This window comes from Arvicola amphibius, chromosome 13 (genome assembly GCF_903992535.2).
Source record: "Arvicola amphibius chromosome 13, mArvAmp1.2, whole genome shotgun sequence".
Lineage (NCBI taxonomy): Eukaryota > Metazoa > Chordata > Mammalia > Rodentia > Cricetidae > Arvicola > Arvicola amphibius.
The window spans coordinates 28,749,302-28,764,934 of NC_052059.1; positions in this window are offsets into that span (position 1 = coordinate 28,749,302).

The following is a 15,633-nucleotide window of genomic DNA, read 5'->3' on the forward strand; positions in this document are numbered from 1 at the left end:
ATCAGCCTATAGATGTCTGTAAGAGAAAGAACACTAATGGGAAGAAAAATTTCTCTTTCTTTGGTAAAGGTAGTCTTGGTTTGAAGTCTTATATATGGGCTGGAGAGAGAATTCAGAAGTTAAAAATACTTCCTGTCTGCGTTTGTGGATTGTAGAATGGTTGTCTGATTGTAGTATGGTATATGTTATCTGTTATATCCACTTATAAGTGAGTATATTACGTATTTGTCTTTCTGGGCCAGAATTGCCTCATACAAGGATGATCTTTTTCTAGTTCCATCCATTTGCCTTCAAATTTCAATATGCCATTGTTTTCAACAGCCTAGTAATAATACAACATTGTACCACACTTTCTTTATCCATTCTTCAGTTGAGGGGCATTTAGGTTATTTCCATGTTCTGGTTATTACAAATAAAACTATGAACAGTTGTGTAACAGGGCCTTCTGTGAAACACCTAACAATAGGAGCAGGTGTGATCCTGATTTCTTTAGCTTGCTTTTGTAAACCTATTCTTCATAGTGAATTGCTTTGCACAGTCTTAATACAAGGGGTAGAGCTTAGTCTTATTTGAATTTGACATGACACATTCTATTGACATCCACGGTAGGCCTGTCTATTTCTGAACAGAAATAGAGGAGGAATGGATTGGCGTTGGGAACAAAGTGGGAGTTGGGGAGGGTTTGAGAGGAAAGAAAGAAGTTAAAGGCAAAAACAAAATGGATATTTCCCACTGTGGGACAATGGTATGGTACCCTGTAAAGATTTGTTGCTTGCATTTTAATAAAATGCTGATTGGCCAGTAGCCAGGTAGGAAATATAGGCGGGGCAATGAAAACAGGAGAATTCTGGGAAAAGGAAAGACACAGTCTGCAGTCATCACCCAGACTCAGAGGAGGCAAGATGAGAATGCCTCACTGATAAAAGGTACCAAGCCATGTGGCTAACACAGACAAGAATGATGGGCTAATTTAAGATGTAAAAGTTAATAATCCTGAGCTAAGAAGCCAACCAGTTTATAATTAATGTAAACCTCTGTTCCTTTCTTTGTGACTGAACAGCTGTGGGACCAGGGGGAACAGAAACCACTGTCAACATTTACTATTTTTCAGAGTACCAACTTTGTTTGCCAGCAACAATGTCTATCTGGCAGCTCATGACTTTCTATAATTTCAGCTCCAGGGAATTTGATACCCAATTCAGTCCTGCACAAACACTTACACACAGATGTGTAACACACAGACACATGAAAATATGTTAATAAATTAGAACATAAATCTCTACTCAGAAAACCAAAATGCTTTGTAAGATAAAATTTCCTTTTTTCCAAAGTACAGGAAGGTCACATTTATTATTCAGAGTAATATCAGTAATATTACTTTGATACTCAGTTTTATGAGTCAGCTTGGCCTGCCAAAGTATTCCCAAATATCTCCCAAAGCAATATTTCTAGTTATCTGTATGAGTGCTGCCTGAGAAATTAACTTAATTTTGTTAACTCAGATGACCCCATTTTACCAATGTCAGTAAGCATTCTCTAAACACTTGAGGGTTCCAATGTAGCAAAATATTCCCTCTCCTTTTAGCTAGGACACTTGGCTCTCTGTCCATACATAAAAACTTTTGGTGCTTGAGTCTTGGATTTACAGCAGCAGCTGTGCATGTCTGAGACTTTTGAGCTTTTACTGACATCATCAACTTTATTCTGGAGATTGTAGGCAATTTACATGGAGTCATCTTGATCAGGGAAGCCAATTACCACAGAAAGTACCTCCTTGTATATTTACATACAGTGTTGGGTTCACTTTTATGGAGTCCTACTTGGCATAGTACCCCACATTGTAGAGCAGGCTTAGATTTAGTGCCTGAGTTTATAGTTACTTGTTTGTAGCACAAGAAATTCATGTCCTTGTGTCCTTTGGTGTTTTCTTCTTGTTCTATGGGAATTGCAGTTTTGGAAAATGATAAAAGTCCTCTCTCTTTTCATTGTTGTCAGCAGTAAACAAATCTTTATTTGTGAGCCAAAAATCTTGTATCTCCCTCTCTATACTCCATCTGTGAAACTATGGGAGGATATTTGTTAGATTATAGTAAGAACATTTTTTGAATATTTGACATTTTTGAAATGTCAATTCTCCAGGTTTTAAAAATAAATTTTAGATAATTTTGATATATCTAAACAACAGTATATTTAGAACCAATTAAGCAATTAAACATGGAAATTATAGTCCTAAAAAGACATTCAGAAAGTTTCATCTCTAACACTTTCTAAGAAACAAATATGGTCCTGCTGTCATGTTTACAATGTATCTCTGGAACTATGGTTAATTCTAAAGAAAGTTAAACAATATGTTTTAGCTCTGAGGAAATATGAATTTTAAAGTAAGCTATCAATGTTATTATAATACAATAAAATAAAAAAGAACCACGTAAACTCTGTGGATTCTGTGCATGTGTATTTTGTAGAGAAAGTATTATTATATTTATTCCCTGAGCTGACTATAATCTTTTCAGAAATAAGACCCAACCAAAATTATCTTATGTAGCATGTTATTTAATCATCTCTGGTCAGTTCAAGTTACTATTTTGTTAGAAGAAGAAGAAGAAGAAGAAGGAGGAGGAGGAGGAGGAGGAGGAGGAGGAGGAGGAGGAGAAGGAGGAGAAGGAGGAGAAGAAGAAAAAAAGAAATGACTGTTTTAGAATCTTAGATTATGATACTTTGTTTTGCATTTTTAATTCTCTTAAAACGAGGTTTAGGATGTTATTCTTAATTATCACCACTTTACAAATATTTGACATTTATTATAAAGAAAAAATATTTATACATAAAACAAATCATATGCTCATATTTTTAATTTTTGAAAAACAATAATAGGATATACATCAATTGTAACTCCAATATTTTATGATGAACTACTAGAGGTACCTTGGTATACAAATATTTTATTATAATCACATATTCCAATATTTCATGATAGCTTGATAATTAATGCATTAAAATAGTGATTGAAAGGCTTACATGAATGAAAAGTGCTCCCATGAGAATCACAATGTAAGACAATAAGAAGCAAAGATCAAAATTAGATAAATAAAAGTTTTTTAAAAAACAATCAGTTAATACATTGGTGAAATTTCATTCATCCTTGACTTTGACCATCCACAAAATTATTACTCCTTAGAATATGTTGGTAAATGGATATTTGTCTTGATGGTTTTCAAATATTAAAGGATAATTAAAATTATCCTGATCCTCACTGTTATAGCCATCATAAATAGTATTATTTCAAAAATATAAAAATTATTAAAACCATGAAAAGTTAGGGTTGAACATACTTTAATGATTATTAATAAATTTATATAAATTTAACAGAGATTTCTAAAACAAAATAGTTTTTTGCTGTGACTGGTTTAATCATTTCAAAATCTTGAAGCATTATTGTATACCAAAGGTTGATTACTATATATAGAATAATAATCAGGCACATATGAAATATCATCCTTAAGTATTCTCACAGTCAAATACAAAATTATTTATTGGCAATAGTTTTATTTAGCTTATAAACTTAAATAGCAAAACAAAGCAATTTAAATAGGAAGAGCATAGAACTAGGGCAATGGAAAGGAGTCCCTGTTGCAATGGAAACTGGGATAATGGTGTACTGCAGAAATCATTAAAAAATTATGAAGAATAACATTGACCTCGAATTCTTGGAATATTCTGCTGAGAAAAGGTATGATTGTTATTTTCCATTATGAGTAAGTCCTATGTCTGCATTGCCAAATAGTTTCTATACCCAGATTTACGGTACGGATAGGATTGAATCATGGCCTCTTGATGCACTCAATTTGAAAACATTTCTTCTTTCTTTTCTTTTTTTAAAATTTATTCTTCTCTCATATAGTACATCCCACCAGCAATTTCAACTCTCTCCTCTCTTCCCAATCCCTCTTCCCCATCTCCCCTCTCACCCAGATCCCCTCTCACCCAGATCCACTCTTCCTGAATTCCCATCAGAAAAGGACAGATTTCCTACTGATATCAACTAAACATGGCATATCAAGTTATAATAAGACTAGGCACATCCCCACTTCTATGGTCTGGTCGAACATGGCAACCCAGTAGAAAGAAGACAGTCCCAAGAGCAGACAAAATAGAGACAGCCTCTGCTCCCACTTTTAGGAGTACCACAAGAACACAGTGCTTCACAATCATATCATATATGCACAGAACCTACTACAGACTGATGAAGGATTCCTCATGTTCAGTTTCTTTGATCCTTTATATGAGTCTTGGTTAGTAATTCCGTGGACCATTTGTTTGTGGTGTTCTTGACCCTTTTCTGCAGGATTCCCTGAGCTCCATCCAATTGTTGGCTGTGAATTTATGCATGGGTTCACATCAACTGCCAGATGAAGCCTCTCTGATGAAAAATATGCTAGACTCAAGTCTAAGAGCATAGCATAGTACCATTAAGAATCATTTCATGATTGTTTTGTTCCCCAGCCATATTTGAGTCTATCCTAGGCTATCCATACTCAGGTTCCTGGCCTCCAGGCAATGTCATCCTTGAGCTTCCTCTCATGGCATGGGTTTCTGGTTGAATTAGTCATTGTCTGGCCATTTCCACAAGATCTGTGCCACATTTATTCCAGCACATCTTGTGGGCAGAACAAATTGTAGGTGTAAGGTTTTATTGCTCTGTTGTTCAAATCCTCTACTGAAAAACTTGTCTGGTTTCAGAAAATGACAAATATAGGCTCCTATTACTAGGAGTTTTCCCTAGGATTCCTCTCATGGATTCCATCTATTTATCTGTAAATTTTATGATTTTTCTTAGCAGCTGAGAAATAAACCATTGCATAAAGGTAACATATTTCTTCATCCATTCTTTTCTTGAGGGACATCTAGATTGTTCCTAGTTTCTGGATATTATGAATAAAGTTGACCAAGTGTCTTTGTGCTATGATTGAGCATCCTTTGGGTATATGCCTAGGAGTGGTAAAGTTGGTTCTTGAAGTGGGTAGACTTGCAATTTTCTGAGGAAGCACCACATTGATTTCCATAGTGGCTGTACAAGTCTGCATTCCCACAGGCAATGGAGGAGGGTTCTCTTTGCTCCACATCCTGTTCTCTTTGCTCCACATCCTTGCTAACATGGGCTGTCACTTGTGTTTTTACTCTTAGCCATTTTGACAGTTGTAAGATGGAACCTCAGGGACATTTCAATTTGCATTTCTGTCCTTGATAAGGATGTTGAACATTTCTTTAAATGTTTCCCCACCATTTGAGATTCTTTTTCTGAGAATTCTCTGTTTAGATCTGTACCTCATTTTTAATTGGATTATTTGATTTGTTGATGACTAGTTTTTTCTTTATTTTAAAAAGAAAACAATCCTTTTTTATTTTACTTACCAATCCCAGTTTCCACTCCCCACTTCATCCCCTTCCCTCTACCTAACTCCCCACATCACCACCCATGATATCTAGTTTCTTGATCTCATTTTATATTTTGGAAATCAGGTTTCTGTCAGAAGGGGAGTTGGTGAAAATCTTTTCTCATTTCGTTGGCTGTTATTTTGTCCTATTGATGGTGTCCTTTGCCTGAACAATACTAAACTTCATGTGGAAAAAAATCCAGTGTAGTTAAAATTATCCTGTAAGATAAAAGAACTTACAGAGGAATCACCATCCCTCATATCAAGCTCTACTACAGAGGTATAATAATAAAAATGACTTGTTTTTTGTCATTAAAAACAGACAGGTTGATCCATGGAATCAAATCAAATACCCAAATATAAATACACCCACCTGTGTTCACCTTATTTTTGATTTAAAAAAAAGCCAGAATCATACAATGCAAAAAAGAAACCATCTTCAACAAATGGTGCTGGTCTACTGGATTGTTAGATTGTAGAAGAATACAAATAGAGCCATATCTATCATCCCTGTACAAAACTAAAGTCAAAGTGGATCAAAGACCTAAACACTGACCCTGATACTTTGGCTTGCTTTTGGAAAACTATTTCTCATACTGGATTGCCTTGCCCAGCCTGAATAAAAAGTGGGCAATGCTTAGTTTTACTGCAACTTGATACGCCATGCTACCCGTGGGAAGCCTGCCCCTTTCTGAAAAGAAAGTGGGAAGAATGGATTGGTAGGGATGGAATGGAGGAGAGAAGGGAGGAGAAATTGCTGTTAGAATAAAAAGTAAATGAATTAAATTAAAAATGTTTTAAAAACTGAGAAAAAATGTTATGTACAAAAATGCACCCCTACACACACACACACACACACACACACGCACACACACACACACCAGATACCCTAATATTTTGAACCTGATAGAAGAGAAAATGGACAGTAGCCTTGAATGCATTAACAAAGAAGATAACTGACAACTTTCTTAATAGAACACCGATAGTGCAAGCACTAATATAGACAGTTCCTGAATGGAACTGGTCATCTACTATGGCCATATATGTGCCTAGCCCAATTATCATCAGAGAGGCTTTATCCAGAAATGGTGGAAACAGATGCAGACCCACAGTCAAACCATAAGTTGAGTTCAGAGAATCCTACAGAAGATGGGGAGAAAAGAATGTACGAAACAGCAGGTTCAAGAACATCATGGGAAGGCTCACATAATCAACTTACCAGGGCTCAGAGGGTCTCAGAGAGACTGAACTGACAACTAAGGTGCCTGCATGAGACTGACCTAGGCACTCTGCATATATACTACAGTTGTAGAGTTGGTCCTCTTATGGAACTGCTGGGAACAGAATCTGTGTCTGACTCTTTTCCTAGCTTTGGAGACCCTACACCTTATACTGGCTCACCTTATTCAGCATCGATACATGGGGAAGTGTTTAGTCTTACTGCAACTTGATAGGTCATGTTTTGTTTATAGTCATGGGAGACCTGTCCTTTTCTAAACAGAAATGGAGAAGGAGTTGATTATTGAATAAGAACAAAGGACACAGTGGAGGGGGAGGCACTGGGAGAAGAGGATGGAGATGAATAAGCAAGGATGTAAAATAAATAAATAAATTTAAACTAATGGGATCTCTTAAAACCGAATGAAGAATCCAGAATACTAGTTAAAATCAGAGCCAAGTTCCTAGGCATTAAAAAGCATAATTATCATATTTTTATGGATCCATCTACTACATAGTTGAGTCAAATTATCCATAAACACATGTATGAACATATATTCACACATATAGGTACATCTATACAGGTTTGTATATATGTATATGTGTGTGTTTAAATTTTTAAACAATTTGTTTTTCAATAATGTTTCCTACAAAATGAATTTCTCTTGATTCCTTGAAAATTGTGCCATTCTGGTTTGGTTAGGAATATATGGTCTGTCATGTAGAATGGGTTATATAATGACAAATTTTACCATAAAGAAGGATTTCAGAGATAATCTTGGTTGCCAATATGATCTAAACAACTGTTATTGTGGAGTTTGTAATTGGGGAAATTATGGAAAGTTGAAGACTGAAACAGTGGAAAAAAACTGATGGTATTTAATATATTGAGTGTTGGGATTCTCCCTCAATGTGTACATGAGGTATACATAAAATGCAAGTGAATTTTATACTGTATCATACTCTGGTTTCTCCTCAGATAGCATAAATCTTTCTCCTTTTACTTGAACAATACCCTCAATATAACTCATTCTGTATATAGAAAATGTCCACATCCCCAAACGACCAAAATCTGAAGACATCTAATAACAACCTCCTTGAAAAAGAGGTGTTGACTTTAAATATCCAGATTTTGTGTATCAAGTGTACATAGATATTTTTTGTATTTTATTAGCTATTTATTTTTTTCTTACTGTGAAACAAATACCACAATGATAGGGAAGAGAGAAAGCCCACATGATTTAATTCCTGAGCTAATGGGTATTGCTAGCATGGGAATGGCCATGTCAAAGAGATCAAGGTCTTGAACCCATGGAAAATTTGCAAGGCCATTGTCTCTCAGTTTCCCCATTATGGGCTAGACTCAAGAGGTGTGGAAAAGCTTTCTGGGGTGGAGGGTCTTGGTGTGAGTGTTTATGAATGATTTGTTAGTGTGTGCAAAGAGTAGCAAGTGCAGCTTCCTTCTCTGGAACCTTCTCAGTCTTACAATGCTTGACTACAGAGACATCCTACCAAGACTATCTAACCACTTCCCCTGTGCTGTATCTAATAAAAACTATGATATTCAAGGTGTGGTGTTAGCAGACTACCAGTTTTACCATGCCTACATCTGTGGGTCTGCCCTTTCTCCATTCTATTTTGCACAGCACATGATTAAATGTGATTTATGAAGAAAGAGTTTATTTGGGCTTAAGATTACAGAGGAGTACATAGGGGTTCCTGAAGTAGGAACAGAGAGATCAACCATTTTCAGAAAACAAATTGTGACTGGAAGTGGATCTCTCAAAACCCTCACCTAGAAATAAAGTCTCCTGCAGAGTTTCATAGTTTGAAAATCTCATATCTTCTTCCAAATGACACCATCAACTATGGACCAGTCGTTCAAGTATATCAGCCTGCGGTTAACATTCCTCCTTCAAACCACCTTCTGCATATGGAAAAGTGTATATGGACATGAATTCTTGCTAATAATTCCAGTAAATTAAATATTGTAATCTGCAACATTTAAAAAGTGTCTGCTATTATATGACAATATTATTTTTACATTTAGTTAAATCTACAGTAATGTCTCAAGACAATGTTATCATTAAAGTTTAGAACAGTCAAAGTTCCCTGAAGGAATTCCTTTTTGGGTCCTTCAACCTTAAATAAGTATTGTCTATCATTGATAATCTATGCCTTTAAAAATACCTTAAAATTATATGAAAAACATCCAAAGAAAATAGACAAAACCAAAATCAAAATTTATTGTTTTTTTATTATTGAAAGAAAATACAGAGGCATGATCATCATCTTATTGTCTGTTTCTCACCTTAGACAATTGGGAAATTTGCAATTCAAGTCTATTGAGTATTTCTTTTTAAAATTTTTGGATAAAGACATCATAGACTCTAAAAACAATAGGAATTATTGAAATTCTTTTAAAACCCACATGGTGGTTATTGTTGTTTCCTCTGGTAAAGAGACACAGAGAAAATTAATCCCTTTTACCTTCCAAAATCTGTCTGCTGTCACTTTGTGCTTAATACAAAAATATCCCGAGAGAACATTTAAGAAAAATAAGATTTTAGATTTGGTCTCCATTTTTATCCTTATGGTGTATTCTAATGGTATGTTTTAAACAAAGGCATCTAAATATTAAATATATGTGAATAAATCAGAAATAGGATGAAACAAAGTGTTATTATTAATTATTATTTTAACAATGAGCAGAGCACAGGTTGCCAATCATTCATTTGTTAATTGGGGTGTTGCCAGAAAGCCAGCTGTCATGTGTCCTACACAGTTGCTCTTATAAACTGTCAATCTAAATTGAACCAAATGATTCAAAGAATACATATATATTCATGTCGTATTTGAAAACATGGAATCAATAAACAAGCAAAAGAACTATCAACATTGAATTCCTTATTTCAGCCCAGGAAGATTCACGCAATAAATCGGCTTTGTGATATTTGAAAGTGGGCAGTGGTGAAAGTAAAAACTACTACTGTATCTCCTAAATCTGAGATTCTATAACTTTTACTATAATGACATACATGAAGAATAACATGCATTATTCCACATGCTCATCTAGTATACAATTAACAAGCTGGAAGACTACATACACAGACATCTTAGATTTACCATCAAATATTGGATATCTGTTTCCATGTTTGGAGTATTTACTAGATAGCCTTGCTCTTAATGTTTTTTGTTCATTAAGCTGTACATTTCCAGAATAAAACTCTCTGCCTCCTGTTGGAGTAAGGACCCTCCCAGTCCCTCGAGCTCTGTACACTGCTTTGTTCAGCGCTCAAACAGCACTGGAGCTGGAGGCAGAGGTCTGCTGATGCTTAGGTTCAGGATATTCAAGGATTATATGTGGAATTACTATTTCAAATTGAGATTTTAGACATGTGGGGTCTGAATATTCTTAATATGCTCACAAAAAATGACATGGAGAAGTTTATGTTTACGAATTATAGAACTCTGAGGGAGAAAAAAGATATCAATTTCTAGTATAGGTACTAGAAATTCACTCACAAAATGAGGATATTGACATAGGTCAAAAGATTGAAAGAGTAATCTTTAATCTTAAAGTTTAATTTCATTCATCAGTTTGATTTAATAGATATAGGTTAATTATATGCTTTCTTATAAATATGTTCATAATTTAGTTTTTATAATGTGTTTGTCAAAAGCAGTGTGCATTGAGCATCATAATGATTATCAATCTCACAAATTCCTCCTATATAGCCCCACATAAGAAGATAAAAAGTAATAAATTCACGAGCTGAACGCCTCCTGTGTGCCATTTTCTTGGCAAAGTTTAACTGTCTCAATATACTTTATGGTGAAGAAAAATAATCAAGAAAAATATGTGGCTCTTCTGATGTTAGTAGGATTTTAATGTTTTAATACCAAGACGGGGCACTTCACAATAATGCACTGGTTTTATCATTAGTACAGACCAGTGAAGTAGACTTTACTGGTGATGAGATTAAAATATGTAGATATATTGTTATACAAATGGACACAAAACAGTTTAAAAACTAATATCAAATCTATTTTTTTAAACTAATGTCTAAACAGTTTGTAAATCCATTCTTTCCCAAAACAATTGTGATGCTAATAAAAATTCTGAAAATTTACTTTGATCATCACAGCTTTAAATTCTTCAGCATTTGTTCCAATTTTTCAGTTCTTGAATAGCTATTTAGTTGGGCATAGATGTATATATATATATATGCTTATATGCCTGTATATAAATTATAGTAACTTATACATAATATATAATAATTATGACCCCTTCACAGAATAAGATATGATCCCTTCACATATAAGCCAGGCATGAGCAAAAATTTAAAAAAGATTTTCATACAAATAAAAGACAAATGTCAAACTTAAAAGTAATAAATTAATTTTGTTTTAGAAGTCTAAGCAAATAATTTCTGTAAGACAAAAAATAAGAGAGACAGCTAACAAAATTGAGCTAGGTCATAAGTGGAACAAAAGGCTATTTAATGTTGACCTATGCTATTGACAGTTTTAGTGATACAATAAAATTATCTGTTCCTTTTAAAAATTTTAATATATAAATACAAAAATTCATAAGGAATCATGCTAGTCTCATGAAGCCTGTCCTGATATATTGAGTTAGAAACAACTTTTTGCATAAAAGTTGAGAGAGCTTTGCAATGGGACCAATTTGTGCTGTTATCCTTATTTTCTTATTCTTTAAAGTATAAATGGCATAAAACACAGAAATTAAATCATAAATAACTGGAATGTCACACTTAAGTTCATATATAGACTTCCAAATTAGAACTGATTGATATATACGTTTGATTCTTTTATATAGACTGTCCCTTGCAGATAGATTAATATTCCTTATCTCATAACAAACTCTTCTGAAAACCACTGCAGATAAAATTACACTAAATTATTAATTGTGTAGACAGCCTGAGTTTAATAATGAGTCTGAGCTGCTCACATTTCTGGAAACACTTTATGCTCCTATCCATGGCATTGCCAGAAACAATTAGAGGTCTCAAATTGAGAAGGTAAAGTTACAATGAACTGAAATCATAATTAGTCCCTGACCTGCTTTTGATACCAATTAAGTTCTAACCTTGTATTTTCTCCTGAATAATGCAGGCTGACTTTCTCTTCTTTTCATAAATATTCTTTAATATTTACTACTAAATGATGACTTGTGCCACATGGCTGTAACCTAGAGGCACCACTAATGAGAATTTAATAGTTCTTAACAGTTTGTGATTAGCCAGTTCTAGTGATAACAGCCTGAAGAGGTTAAACTAAGTACAAATAAATTAACCCTTGCCTCTGCTTTCCAGAGAACACACTGACACTATTTAATTTACACTGATAGGGAAGGAATGGAAAATATTTTTTGTTTCTTCTCTAAGACATCCTCTGAGTCACATTACAATAAAAGTTACAACGTGCACAGAACAGTGTCAACATTGAAATTTGATATTTGGTAACAGAAATTAGCCTGAACCTGAGAATTAAAGAGAAACTAACTGCATGTATCCTTCGGAGAAAATTTGTTGTCCGGGTATAGTACTAAAGGGTAAATGGTGATAGAATTCCTAGTCAATAAAATGGAAAAAGCACAATAATTTATGACTATCAATATGACATCTTACAAAGTTCTACTGGCCTGAATTTTGAGTACACAGTCACTTTTGTTTAATTACAATTAAAATAATCATAAATTTGTCGATTATTTAGGAATTTCATATCATGCACTCCAATTCCACTAATTTCCTGGTTCCTCTATTTCAAAATATTGTTTATAAATGTTTCTTTACATTTAAAAGTGGATATGATATATATATATATATATATATATATATATATATATTCACTCTTGATTAAGGTATTGTGTTCTTGCAGCTCATTTAAAAATGTAATGTATATTTTTGGCTGTGAGCCTAGCCTTTAACGGCTGATCTAATCGGAGTTCACGAAGGCCAGCTGGACTGGGACTGAAAAAGCACGGGATAAAACCGGACTCCCTGAACATGGCAGACAATGAGGCAATGAGGGCTGTTGAGAAGCCAAGGACAATGGCACTGGATTTGGATCCTACTCCACATACTGGCTTTGGTGGGGCCTAGCCTGTTTGGATGCTCACCTTCCTAGACCTGGATGGAGGGGGGAGGACCGTGGACTTCTCACAGAGCAGGGAACCCTGACTACTCTTCGGACAGGAAAGGGAGGGGGAGTGGAGGAGGAGGGGGAGGTAAATGGGAGGTGGGGAGGAAGCAGAAATTTTTAATAAAAAAAGATAAAAAAAGAAAAAAATGTAATATATAATTAAGAAATATAAGTTAATATATAAATATAAGTTAATATAAAATATAAGTTAATAGATAATCGTCTATAATAGTAAGCTTATAGACATGTTAATTAAGTTTTCTATATTTATAGAAATATATTTCAGTTAGGTATTCTTCAAATATTTCAGAAACCTTCAGAATATAGTACTTAAAATGTTTAAGGAGTTAGGACTTTTCATGACAATAAGACTCATCTGTTCCTGGCAGCACCAATCTACTTAAGAGGAAGATGGGCATTGACAAGGTTCCTTATGGTGTTTGTTAGCCATTTGGGTAAGAAACTGCTCTTTCCTGAACTGCTTGATGTTATGCTGTGTGAACAGAACATGCAGGACTCATGGTAAACTGACTGCTGAAGTTGCCAGAAGATGAGACAGTCCTTCGGGGTTCCTGCTTCATGAAATAGTCTGCCAGACATTCTTCATGACACAGAAGAAAGTAACTGACAAACTGTCAATATAGGCAGAGCTGTCTTTGAAATTTCCTGCTTAGTGGAAAAGTCTGCTGGATACTATGGGTCTGTAGGCTGAAGATGGATGCCCCAAATATACAGGAAAATTTTGGGTGACTGTCCAGGCAGTGAGATATCTCTATCATTTCTATTGTTTTGGAAGTTGCTTATATGCACTTCCTGTTTACTTAGGTAATGTTATATTCTTCTGGAGTCTTTGATGGAGTTGAAGAATTGATAGTTATAGTTTTCCATATTTATGATAAAAGATAAAGTAGTTATAAATATTGTAATTATAATTCTTGCTTGATGCCTGTTTTGTTATATGTAATTGTTCTGTGTTAAAGTTAAAACCCTCATTTTTATATAAACAGAAAAGGGAAAGTGATATGGAATTCCCCTCTGTATGCTGTGAATACAATTAATGAACAAAGAAAACTGACTTGGCCTGATAGGGTAGAACGGAGCTAGGTGGAGAAAACTAAACTAAGTGCTGGTAGAAAGAAGGACAGGGTCAAGGAGAAGCTATGTATCCCCTCCAGAGACAGACGCTGGAACTTTAGCCAGAAAGCCATAGCCATGTGGTGATATACAGATTAATAGAAATGGGTTAAACTAAGATGTAAGTGTTAGCCAACAAGAAGCTAGAGCTAATGGACCAAGCAGTGATTTAAATAATGTGATTTCTATGTGATTATTTTGGAGCTGCCAGGCGGTCAGGTAGCAAAAAAGTGGCCTTATAACAACACATGTGTGAAATGTCAAAGAACAAAATTTATTAATAAGATCATTCATAAAATATTTCGATGGTTTCTATTTAAGATATGCAAGCCATTTATGGCACCACCTAGTGGACTGCTCAACATATCTATGTTTGGACCTGGGTAGAAATGGTTCTTGGAGGCTTTCAGACAAACATCTGACTTAGCTATGAGTAAGTACCTGTCTGGACCACAATCCTACTTTATGGGTGTTCACTGACCAAAAACTTTACATTGGTACTGTCATTAATGCAAAATTATCATTTTGATATCTGTATTTCTATTTTCCAAGTGCATAAAACATTTGTCAATGGCATAATTAAATGTGAGAGTGTCATACTACTCTACATTATTGTCTCTAGAGCCAAAGGCAAAGAAAATTAAATGAACTCAAACAATACCATACAAATCTTTGCTGTAATTTCATGTCTTAGGAAACATTATTTCCTACTGTTATTCAATTTTAATATATGCTTAATAAGACCAATATTTGAATCTAAATAAGTGTGCAAAATGACATTATTTTATTCTCTGTACTTCTAGCTTATACATTACTGATTTTTTCTTTTTCCCTCTTTTTTCCCCAAAGAATCTTATTTTGTTAGTCAGGCACAGAACATACTATGTAGCCCAAGTTAGCCTCTAACTCACTATCCTACTGCCTCAGTAATATGAGAGCATGTTAATAAGTATGAGCCCCTTGCCAGCTAAACAGTTTATGGTAAGTAGCTAATACCAAATCCTTCAATTTTAATTTTCTTTTAGAATATATTTTTGAGGATGCATATATTTAAATAAGGCTTGAATATACATTATTTTGCATTATTAGCAATTCTGCCTGAATCCCAAAAGGTGATACAGCATAAGACAACCATTACCTATCAGTTCCCAGAATGCAATCAATTGTCTCTGATCGAAATACCTCAAAGCGATCAGCCTGCTGAATCAGGCAAGTGCAAAAGATTGATTGCAGTCAGTTATAAAACAGCTGTTATGTCATATCATGAATGATGACAGCACATGCTGATCACATTAGGATGAAGGTCAGATTTTGTATTTCCAGACTCACTGGTGAGCTAGTACTAAAACCTTTGTCAGTACCACTCATAAAATTGGAGGAGGGAAAAGTTAGACTTAATGAATAATTCCACACACTCGGCATCTTTACAACAACAATAAAAATAAATTGAAAAAAATTCTATGTGTTCATTTAATAAAATGTCTAGTGACCATTGAGAGAGATCAATTTTCAACAAGGGCAGCTTTATGAAAGCACAGCTATTGACATGGTGACCTTTTCCAATTAGAAGAAATGAACTCAGAACAGAAAACTCACATTGAACTACAAAATGTAGCCTGGCAAGATGTTACTCTTTAAAACTGAAGATGATTCTCCTTCAATGTCCTCACCTTTAACA